Source organism: Dipodomys ordii, unplaced genomic scaffold (assembly GCF_000151885.1).
Source record: "Dipodomys ordii isolate 6190 unplaced genomic scaffold, Dord_2.0 Scaffold183, whole genome shotgun sequence".
Lineage (NCBI taxonomy): Eukaryota > Metazoa > Chordata > Mammalia > Rodentia > Heteromyidae > Dipodomys > Dipodomys ordii.
In genome coordinates this window covers 754,300-764,692 of record NW_012267399.1, presented here as the reverse complement: position 1 = coordinate 764,692, position 10,393 = coordinate 754,300, and the positions used below count along the sequence as shown (strand labels likewise).

At 42.0% G+C, this 10,393-nt stretch overlaps 1 protein-coding gene and 1 pseudogene across 2 annotated transcripts in view; one reads left to right on the top strand and one right to left on the bottom strand.

The window, feature by feature from the left end:
* Positions 1-2,690: 2,690 nt before the first annotated feature.
* Nucb2 (nucleobindin 2) overlaps positions 2,691-10,393 on the top strand; it is a 50,472-nt gene continuing 42,769 nt past the window's right edge. For both annotated transcript variants that reach the window (XM_013034159.1, XM_013034158.1), the window contains exon 1: positions 2,691-2,797. The gene's annotated coding sequence lies outside the window, so the exon portion shown is untranslated. The remainder of the gene's footprint in view (positions 2,798-10,393) is intronic.
* On the bottom strand, positions 6,394-7,473 carry LOC105999200 (annotated as a pseudogene).

Here is a 10,393-nt window from a genome sequence, read left to right as displayed (position 1 = left end):
GATGTGGTTTTTGTCTCCTCGTCTAAAATTAACACAGTTACTGAAGGAATGAGTCCTGCCTTATTCCCCAGGGTCAAACAAATCACCAGGTATGTGCTCACATGCTTGTCCACAGGCAGGTCATTACCACCTTGGCCCCCAGGAGACAGCAGCCTCCATACCCAGCATTCCACTGTAGTCCTGGCCAAGGACATAGCCCTTGATCCCAAGGAGACCACAGCCCATTTTTTAAATTCTCTGCTTCCTTATTAAGCTCTATATAAGCTCACCCCAAGATACAGTCCTTTGCACAACCTCCAATCCTGCGGGAAAGTCTGTGCCCCTAGCTGTTTCCTAATAAACATTCCTTGCCTGTTGAGGATAGAGTCTGGCCTATTCCTTTTCTGTTCTCCTCAGTTACTAATGATACATAAAATTAACCTAGATAAAATTTCTCATGGCTTGCATCCTGAAATTGAGTGCCCAATCCCATATCCTTTCTCAAGTGCAATTAGTCGTCAATCTGCCTACTAGAGTAGAATATGATTTGTTTTTGTTTCTTTTAACCCTTCAGTAAAACCCAATGCTGATGGCTCATGCCTGTAATCCTAGCTACTCAGGAGGCTGAGATCTGAGAATCTTGGATCAAAGCCAGCTGGGGCAGGAAAGTCCATGAAACTCTAATAAACCACTAGAAAACTGGAAGTAGTACTGTGGCTCAAGTGGTAGAGCACTCACCTAGAGCTGAAGAGCACAGGGACAGTGCCCAGGCCCAGAGGTCAAGCCCCAGGACTGACAAACAAAACACAACAAAACAAAAAAGCCCCTTTCAACCTTTCAATAGCACAGCCACGAAACTCTCCAAGTTCCATAATAATAAGGTAGATGGGATGTAAACTACTTCTTCCTCCTCTTCTTCTTCCTCCTCCTTCTCCTTCTCCTCCTTTTCTTCCTCTTTCTCCTCCTCTTCTTCTTTTTTCTTCCTCTTCTTTCTCCTCCTCTTCTTTTTCTTCTTCTTTTTTAGAAAAAGGGACAAGGTCTTCTTCTGAAACAAAAAGAATCTAAATTTTGAGGTACTAGTCTAAGTATGTAGATACAGAGAATAGGTCTTAGTTCAGCCACCAATCTGAGAAAGGATAATGTGTTTGAATGCTTACACATGCCAGTCACTTTTCTATTAACTTGCTAGGCTACAAGTAGAAAGGTTCTATTATTATCCTAATTTTACTGATAAGGAAACAAACAGAAGCACAAAGAGATTAAATAACTTGCCCCAAGTTATGGTGTTGGGGGCAATCTGGCTCCACCTGTGTGTTGCATCTTGGTTAATAGAAGCCTCCATTACAGTTAGCCTTGTTCTGTATATGTGGGTTCCACATTTGAAGATTCAGCCACTACAGATGGAAGATGTTAAGGACAAACTGTACTGAACACAAACATACTTTTTTTGTGGAATGTTTTTCTAGAATATGTGTGTGTGTGTATAGGTGTATATATAGGTATACATATGCCCATATATAGGTATATATATATTTGATATATGTAATTTTGAGAGTATTTAAATATATGGGCAGACGGATAGGTTATATGTAAATACTGTCCCTTTTTATACAAGGGGCTTGAGCATTGGTGAATTTTGTTACGGAGTGTGTGGGGGGTGTCTGTCCTGTGTCCCCTGTGTATACTGCAGGAACATACAAAGCAAAAAGTTCTGTACTTCCTTTGTTGTTATCTAATCATTAGCAACCTAAAATGAATATAAGATCTATTTTCAGGTGAGAAAATGAAGGCTCAGAAAGTTGCTAATAATTGGCACTCAAGCTTCTAAACAAACTTGGAGGCTCCAAAAATTGTCTTTTTTTTTTTTTTAATTTTATCTTTTTGCCAGTCCTGGGTCTTGAACTCAGGGCCTGGTCACTGTCCCTGATCCTCTTTTGCTTAAGGCTAACACTCTATCACCGGAGCCATGGCACCACTTGTGGCCTTTTCTGTTTATGTGGTACTGAGGAATTGAACCCAGGGCTTCATGCTTGCTAGGCAAACACTCTACCACTAAGCCATATCCCCAGCCCTCCTAAAGCTTTTCTAATTCCCCATCCACATACACCTTTGAACCTCAGTTTCCCTGTCTTTAAAATGAGGCTTTGGGAGGGAATGAAGAGAAAGACCTTTGGGCGAATGGAGTGTGAGATGTGGGGAAATGCAATCCAGCCACAGTGACTCAGGGTTCAGATACCTAGAGTCTAGGTGCGGTTCACCAATAGAAAGAGATTCTCGCCAGCGATGGTTTGGGGCCCCCCCCACCCCCGGGAGGCCTGTTGATGCAAAAAGGCCTGACAGTTCTTCTCCAACCCCTGTGGGCGCTGCAGGCCCAGGCCCGTGAACAAGAGGGAGGAGATCCCTGGGGTTCTGTCTGTATCCCGGGGCACACCTCACCAGCCCAAGTCCGGCTCCACAGGCTCCTCCAGAAAAGCTAGAGAAGGAAGAGGCGAGGCTTGCTTGCGACAACGTCGCTGAGCGCCACGTCCCCCTTGGCTCAGCCTCCAGCGAGCTCCTCCGGGTATGGGTTCCACACCTCCCGCCTCCCGGGTCGCCGGCTCGGCCTCATCTCCATCCCGCCAATAGGCACCCTCCGCGATCCGGAACTTGACCAATTAGAGGCAGCTGGAGGGCGGGAGTTGTCGCCATGGCAGCCAAGAGGCGGGCACGCGCTGTGGGCTGAGGGACCAAGCAAAGCCGTGGGCCTGAGGCCGGAGAGACAGGTTTGTGCGCGTTCTGCATTCAGCGGTCGGGGCCTCGCGCGCTGAGACCCTGCAAGGTAAGGCCGGTGGCCCGGAGGTGGATGAGGATTAGTACCGCGGGGTGGGGGCGGGGTGCCGACGCGGGTCCTGCGATAATGCTTAAGGTCTTTGCCTGCTAGGGCAGGGAGCTTGACTGGGGCCATACAGCAGGGGAAGCGGGGGGGACGCTCCCAGGTCCACATGGAGCCCGGGGTCCCCTCCTTTCCACTCGCTTCAAGGTGCCCAAGCTTTCTTCCGGATAGAGGAGGGGAAATGGACTCTTGGAAGGACCCGGAGGGGTAGTGCTGGACCGAGATCTGGGCGGGGTACAGCGTGGTCTAGGCTGCACGCCGGGCGAGGGAAATGCCCCGTCGGGAGAAGGGCGTGCCCACCAGTGCCAGGCTGCTGCCCTCCTCCCCTAGCAAAGGTAGGCCGGTGCACCCCGCGCTTCTGCCGGATCTGTTATGCTAGCATCCCCTGATACTTAGGAGAAAGTTCCTTGCTAAATCGAAGTATCGGTTTCCCTTAAGAGACGAACGAGGCGAGTCCTTTCTGTTTCTGAGGTTGGGAAAGATGGTACTTAATGACTGCACCTGCTAAGTGGTAAGCCCGTGAACAAGTGTGGTTATTGTGTTTGGGTCTGGCAGCTGTCTTAGGTGGCAATTATTTTTATAGTATCAAAGAGAAAAGGAGGGGAGAAAGAAAATGAACATGAGCCCTTATTCTGACATATGGGAGAGATAGAACCTTTCGGTTTTTCAGTGACCACTGAACTCCTACATTAGACAATGTACTTATTACACATTTGAGTGTAGGTGCTGCCATCTAAACGTTGTTAAAGTTGTGTTAAATCCATGGATAGATAAAAACACTACACCTTTTTTTTTTTTTTTTAATCTTGGGCAGAAAAGCCAGGAGGCTGGCTAGGAGTGCAAACCTGTAATGCCAGCTACCAGGGGAAGCTGAGGTGGCAGGATCACTTGAACTCAGGAACTCTAGAAACAGGGAGTGGAAGAGAGGAAGGAGAAAAGTGAGAAAGACCTGAGGAAGAGGGAGGGAGAGAATGGAGGAGGAGGGAGTTATATGCAAATATTTCTGATAGTCAATCTTTGAAGGGACTTGAAGTCCTTTCCTCAGGGAAAGTACAGTTAAGATTTTGAGATAGTTGGCTTGAGGAAATGGCTAAAGGCAATTTGACTGTTAAAGATTTGGATCAAATAACCTGAGGCTTCAGCAACTATCTTACTGTCCATAAATAATGACTAGTGCTCTGCCAAGTGCCCTAATTCCTTGTGACTTCTTTTATTTTTTTCTTGTGATTTCATTTTAACTGGTATTTATTGAAGCACAAAGTATTTTGAAAGGTTATATGAACAACATCACATATTTAAGTTATTTGATTCCTTTTTTTTTTTTTTTGGTGGTGCAAATATGTGGGCTTGAGCTCAGGGCCTGGCCACTGTCCCTGAGCTTCTTTTGCTCATGGATAGTACTCTACTTCTTGAGTCATAGCACCACTTCTGACTTTTCTGTTTATGTGGTACTGAGGAATTGAACCCAGGGCTTCATGCATGGTAGGTAAGCATTCTACCACTAAGCCACATTCCCATCCCAAGTTATTTGATTCTTAGGGGCTTCCCTGGTAAATTCTTTTAAATAATTGGATTCTGGAGGTATCTAGATTCTTACTCCTTGTCCCTCAGAAATTGCCTCAGGATTTATCTTGGTTTAAGCTGAGTAAGAGTTGTGTGTGTGTGTGTGTAAGAGTTGTGTGTGTGTGTGTGTGTGTGTATGAGAGAGAAGAGAGAGCTGGTCCTGGAGCTCCAACTAAGGGTCTGGGCATTGTTTTTGAGCTTTTGTGTTCAAGGCTAGTGATCTACCACTTTGAGCCACAGCTCCATTTCCATCTTTTTGGTACTTAATTGGGGATAAGAGTCTCATGGACTTTCCTGCTTCTGCTGGCTTTGAACTATGATCCTTAGATCTTAACCTTTTTTTTTTTTTTTCTTTTTTATTTTTTTTTAGGACAGATTTAGGATATGGTAAGAAATTACTAAGTTACATATTTTATACCTGTCAAATGCTACAGTAATGGAACAATTAAATAATTTTTTTTTTGTCTGGCATGGGGCTTGAACTCTGGGCTTTGGTTCTGTCCCTGAGTTCTTCAGCTCAATGTGAGCACTCTACCACTTGAGCTACAGCACCACCAGTCTTCTGGTGGTTAATTGAAGATAAGAGTCTCATAGACTTTCCTGCCCAGGCTGGCTCTGAACCACGATCCTCAGATCTCAGCCTCCTGAGTAGCTAGTATTACAGGCATGAGCCACTGTGCTTGCCATAAATAAGATTTTTAATGTTCAATGTTATTAGGCATATTTATAAAAATGACTACATTAGAAGACATAAAATAATGTCGATACACATCAGGAAGGAACTTAGGCAAGGAAAGGCACATCATTCACCACAAGAAAGAAATTAAGACTAGAGTTGAAGTCTAATGGACAACCAGAGCTTTAGATTTTGTGGTAGGATTCCCAGCTCTGGAGTGTCATTACGTTAGAACCTTCTTTATGGTACTTAGCTGGAATAAAGAGAAATAGGTGGAGGATTTACTGTGTGTTCCTAATGTAATATTTAAGAGATAGCACACTTTTAATAAGCCTGGTGTGTAGAGAAGGAAGAGCAAAAATTGAAAATGGTTTGGTAGTATTGAAAATCCTTACTGAGTAAGGAAAAAAGTAATATACTGTAACCAAATTAACTTGTTTGTCTGGAGGTGTTGGAATTTTTACAGTTAGAAAATTAATTTTTAATAAATATTTTTCACTTCTTGTGGACAGAAAACAATGTAACAGATGCCATATTTCATCTCAGATAAAGTCACATGCCAAAGTTTAAGAAAAAGGATCTTAAACAATTTTCCCATTTTATGGAACTTAAGTCTTTGAAAATGGTAGTAATACTGCTTACTGACTCACTAACTATAACAGTAAAGTGAACATGAAATGTTGACAATGATAAGAGGTCTCCCAAAATTAGTGTTCCTAGCTGAACATATATGGTCATCTACTTACTGGAAAATTTAACGCTCATGAGCCCTTGTTCTGGGTCAATTTCCAATAGTTTTCTTTCAGAAATTTTTATCATTTCTAGCAATGTCTATCTAGACTTTGAACCTAGTTTCACTGAAATACAGAACACTTCAAGAGTAAATCAGATAAATTTTAGTGGTATTGTCTTATTATTATTATTATTTTTTTGGTTGGTTGTGGGGCCTGAACTCTGGGCCTGGGCGCTGCCCCTCAGCTCTTCAGCTCAAGGCTAGCACTCTATCATGTGAGCCACAGAGCCACTTCCGGCTTTTTCTGCTTATGTGGTGCTGAAGAATTGAACCTAGGTCCTCATGCATACAAGGCAAAGCACTCTACCACTGAGCCATCTTCCCAGCCCCCAATTTTCTTTGGCCGGTCATGGGGGTATTAAGTCTTTAGTGGTGCATAGACAAGTGGATTTTTAGGATAAAATGGTACATTCACAGAAAATAAAAATTAAAACGAAGAGGAAAGCAAGGGGAAAATATCAATATTAAAAAATATCATGGCAATTATTTATAAAGCAAGTGGCTTCTCTTTCATGCCACATGATATGCTTTTATTAGGGTGAACTCTTTCTGGTTGGTGTGATTAGCCCATATGAACAAGCAGAAGCCTCCGGGCGCCAGTGGCTCATGCCTATAATCCTAGCTACTCAGGAGGCTGAGATCTGAGGATCCTGGTTCAAAGCCTGTCCAGGCAGGAAAGTCTGTGAAACTCTTATCTCCAATAAACCATCAGAAGACTGGAAGTGGTGCTGTGGCTCAAGTGGTAGAGCACTCACCTTGAGCTGAAGAGCTGAGGGACAGCGCCTAGGCCCAGAGTTCAAGCCCCATGACTGACAGGAAAAAAAAAAAGCAGAAGCCATGAGCTGTAAGGTTGCTGAGAGACAAGCTAGGCAGAAGACTATCCAAAATCACCAGTTACTGTCCTAGGCAGTTGCAATTTATGATGGAATAGTTCAATTCCAGCAACATAACAACTTACTGAGCCCAGTGTACACAGACCTGCAAGGAGGTGAAGAGTTCCAGTAGCAGTGGTGAGATATAAGCTTTGGCAGATACAAGCACAGAGTCTGATCAATGCCCCAAAGCCATCAAACCCTAGGCTTACAAAAGGTAAAAGGAACTAGCAATGCCAAAGATAGGTCCAAAGTAGATCAATTCCACTATTATTGTTCCCAGGATCTACGTACTTCAGCATGAACTGCTCCGTTAGTGTGAAACTCATGCATTTTGTAACCACATAAAATGACTCTGTGCCTTCTGGTGTTGCTTACCAGTGTGTGTTTTTGGGTTTGGTGATACACCGTCTCCATAATCCCACTGTACCATTACACTGGAAAAGCGCATCGTTGTAAGTCTTCTCATCTGTACCATCAACACTGAAATCTTCCCAGATGTGTTTACTCAAATCACTGTAATTTTCTTGAACTGGAATGCAATATTTATACCAGAAATCTGTGCCAGTAGAGGCTGCCATGTACATGGTAGAAATGAAGCTAAGCACACAAGCTTACAAATGCTGTAGCAAAATAGTCGTCCATTCTGGCATTCAGACTCCCATCCTCTTGCTCGCCAGCCTCACCCTCCAGCTCTGACCATAGCACTCTGTTCTCCCTGTGCCTCTGCTGATCTTAGCCTTTTGAGTAGATAGGATTACAGGTGTGAGCCACCAGCACCCAATGTAAGAGTTCTTGTTTTATAAAACTTGAGAAATTCAATAAATATTGAATAGACAAATGTTTCTCAGTAGGGTCAAAAATTAAAATCATAGCTAGGTGTTGGTGGTGCATGCCTGTAATCCTAGCTATTCAGGAGGCTGAGATATGAGGATCTGAGGCAGGAAAGTCTTGAGACTCTTATCTCCAATTAAGTATCAAAAAGCTGGAAATACATCTGTGGCTCAAATTGGTAGAGGCCATCCTTGAGCAAAAAGTCCAAGGACAATGCACAAGCCCTGGGTTTGAGCTCCAGGACCAGTATATAAAATAAATAAAACAATAAAATAATATATAACAATAAAATTATAGTTGGGTACTAGTGGCTCATGCCTGTAATCCTAGATCCTCAGGAGGCTGAGATCTAAGTTCGAAGTCAGCCTAGGCAGAAAAGTTCCTTGAGACTCTTATCTCAAATTAATCAGCAAAAAGCTGGTAGTGGAATTGTGACTCAAGCAGTAGAGCTGCAGTCTTGAGGTAAAAAGCCAAATGAAAGTGCTAGGCTCTAAGTTCAAGCCCCAATACCAACAATTCTCCCCCACAACCACCCCTGCCTAAAGAAAAAAAATCCTGCAACAAAAACCCTGTAAAATCATGGCAATTTAGGTTTAGAAGTGAAATCTCAAAAAATACTACTTTTATTACTACAATGAACATGGAAACTTTTGTTTGTCATCTTGATATTTAAACTCCCCATACTCTGATCTATACTATTGGTCAAAATTTTATTTCTATCTCATGCTTCAACTATCTTAATTTTACCTATTCTGTAATTTTGGAGCCTCTGTTATGTTTAACTTTCTCTGCTTTCCTGAGGTATTTATTGTTTATATCATATATTTTATATATCCTTTCAGCATATTTTTTGTTAAGTTTGTGCTTGGTATTTATCAGTTGCCCTAAGGCAATTAGGGTACTTTGCAAAATACTGGTTATTAATTACTAATTATTAATCACTAATACAGTGATCAGTTTCAGTGTCTTTTTGTATAAGGAAGACATACCAAACTCTTTTTGCTTTTTTTTTTTCTCTTCCTTTTCTGATATTGTGGATTAAACCCAGAACCTAGTACTTACTTGGCAAGCTGTCTACCATTTGAGCTACACCTTTAATCCAGATCTTTTTTTTCAGGTTTATTAGAGATAAGAGTCTCTTGGACTTTTCTGCCTGGGCTGACTTCAAACTGTCATCCTCAGATCTCAGCCTTCCAAGTAGCTAGGATTATAGATATGAGCCACTGGTACCCCATGCCTAGATGAGATAGGGTCTTGGTCTTAGCTTCTAGGGCTGACCTGGAACTTGAGGTACTCCTGCTTCTACTGTGTTTGACATGAACCGTTGTGCCTGCCTACAGATAATTTTTTTTTTGGTGCCAGTCTTGGGGCTTGAACTCAGGGTCTGGTCTCTGTTTCTGAGCCTCTTTGTACTCAAGGCTAGCGCTCTACCACTTGTGGCTTTTTCTCTTTATGTAGTCCTGAGGACTGGAACCCAGTACTTCATGCATGCTAGGCAAGTATTCTGCTCCTAAGCCACATTCCTAGTCCCTACATTTTATTTTTATTTTTGTTTTTTTTTGGGTCCGGTCATGGGGCCTGAACTCTGGGCCTGGGTGCTGTCCCTCAGCTCTTCAGCTCAAGGCTAGTGCTCTACCACTTGAGCCACCTTCCCAGCCCCTTTATTTTTATTTTTTATTTGTCAGTTGTAGGGCTTGAACTCTAGGCTTGTGCACTGCCCCTGAGCTCTTCAGCTCAAGGCTAGTGCTCAAACACTTGAGCCACAGTTCCTCTTCTGGCCTTTTCTGTTTATGTGTGGTGCTGAGAAATAGAACCCAGGGCATCTGAGGCAAGCACTCTACCACTGAGCCACCTACCCAGCCCCCCTAAATTTTATTTTTAAAGGATCCTTTTGATGGCTGAGTCTACAGCAATATTCTGTTGAGTAGCTGCAAATATCAAGGGTAATATTTTTAATTAATTAATTATTTTGTGGTACTGGAGTTTGAACTCAGGACTTCATGTTTGCTGCACAGTTGTTCTATTGGTGTTATACCTTTACCCTGAAGTATAGGATTTTAAAATATGTCAAAATAATATTTAAAGTAGATCCTTTTCTAAGTATCTTGAAGAATTGACTATATTTTCCATGACAAATGATTAACTGTTCCATACAATTAAAGCAGAATTTTGATGTTTCTGTGTTTCTTTGGGGGCTGAGAGGGGAAGGAAGGGAACAGGGGCAGGTGGGAGTCTCACTATCTTACTTCAAACTTCCAATTCTTCAGGCTTAGCTTTCCACATAGCAGGAAGTATAAGCATGTACTTCTGGTCCCAACTCTTTTTATGTTTAATGCAGGAAATTAGTTTATAGACTTTAAACAAAAATCTCAATAATTTAAAATAATTTATTTATTCAAGAGGAAAAAACCTCAATCACATTAATGATTTCCAGTCTAAAAGTACTTTGAAAAAACCACATGATGGTGAAAAGTATACCTAACTGGAATTTGATGGTCAGATTCCAATCCTGAGTGTGTCAAATAACAGCCAGGTCAGTTAACTTCTTTGTGTTTTTAAAACCTTTTATAAAAGTAGAGACTGGATTACCCTCTAAGATAATTTCTGGATTCAGTATTTTTTGATTCTGAAGTTCTTATGTAACCTAATAGAAAATAAGTTTTATTTTCTGACAGAACTTAAAGAAAATTATTATTAGAAGGGAAGGGATAGTAGAAGAAAAACAAAGGAGGAGGTAACAATGTTCAACAAGAAATGTACTCATTATCTTACTCATGTAACTGTAACTTTACAATAAAATTAAA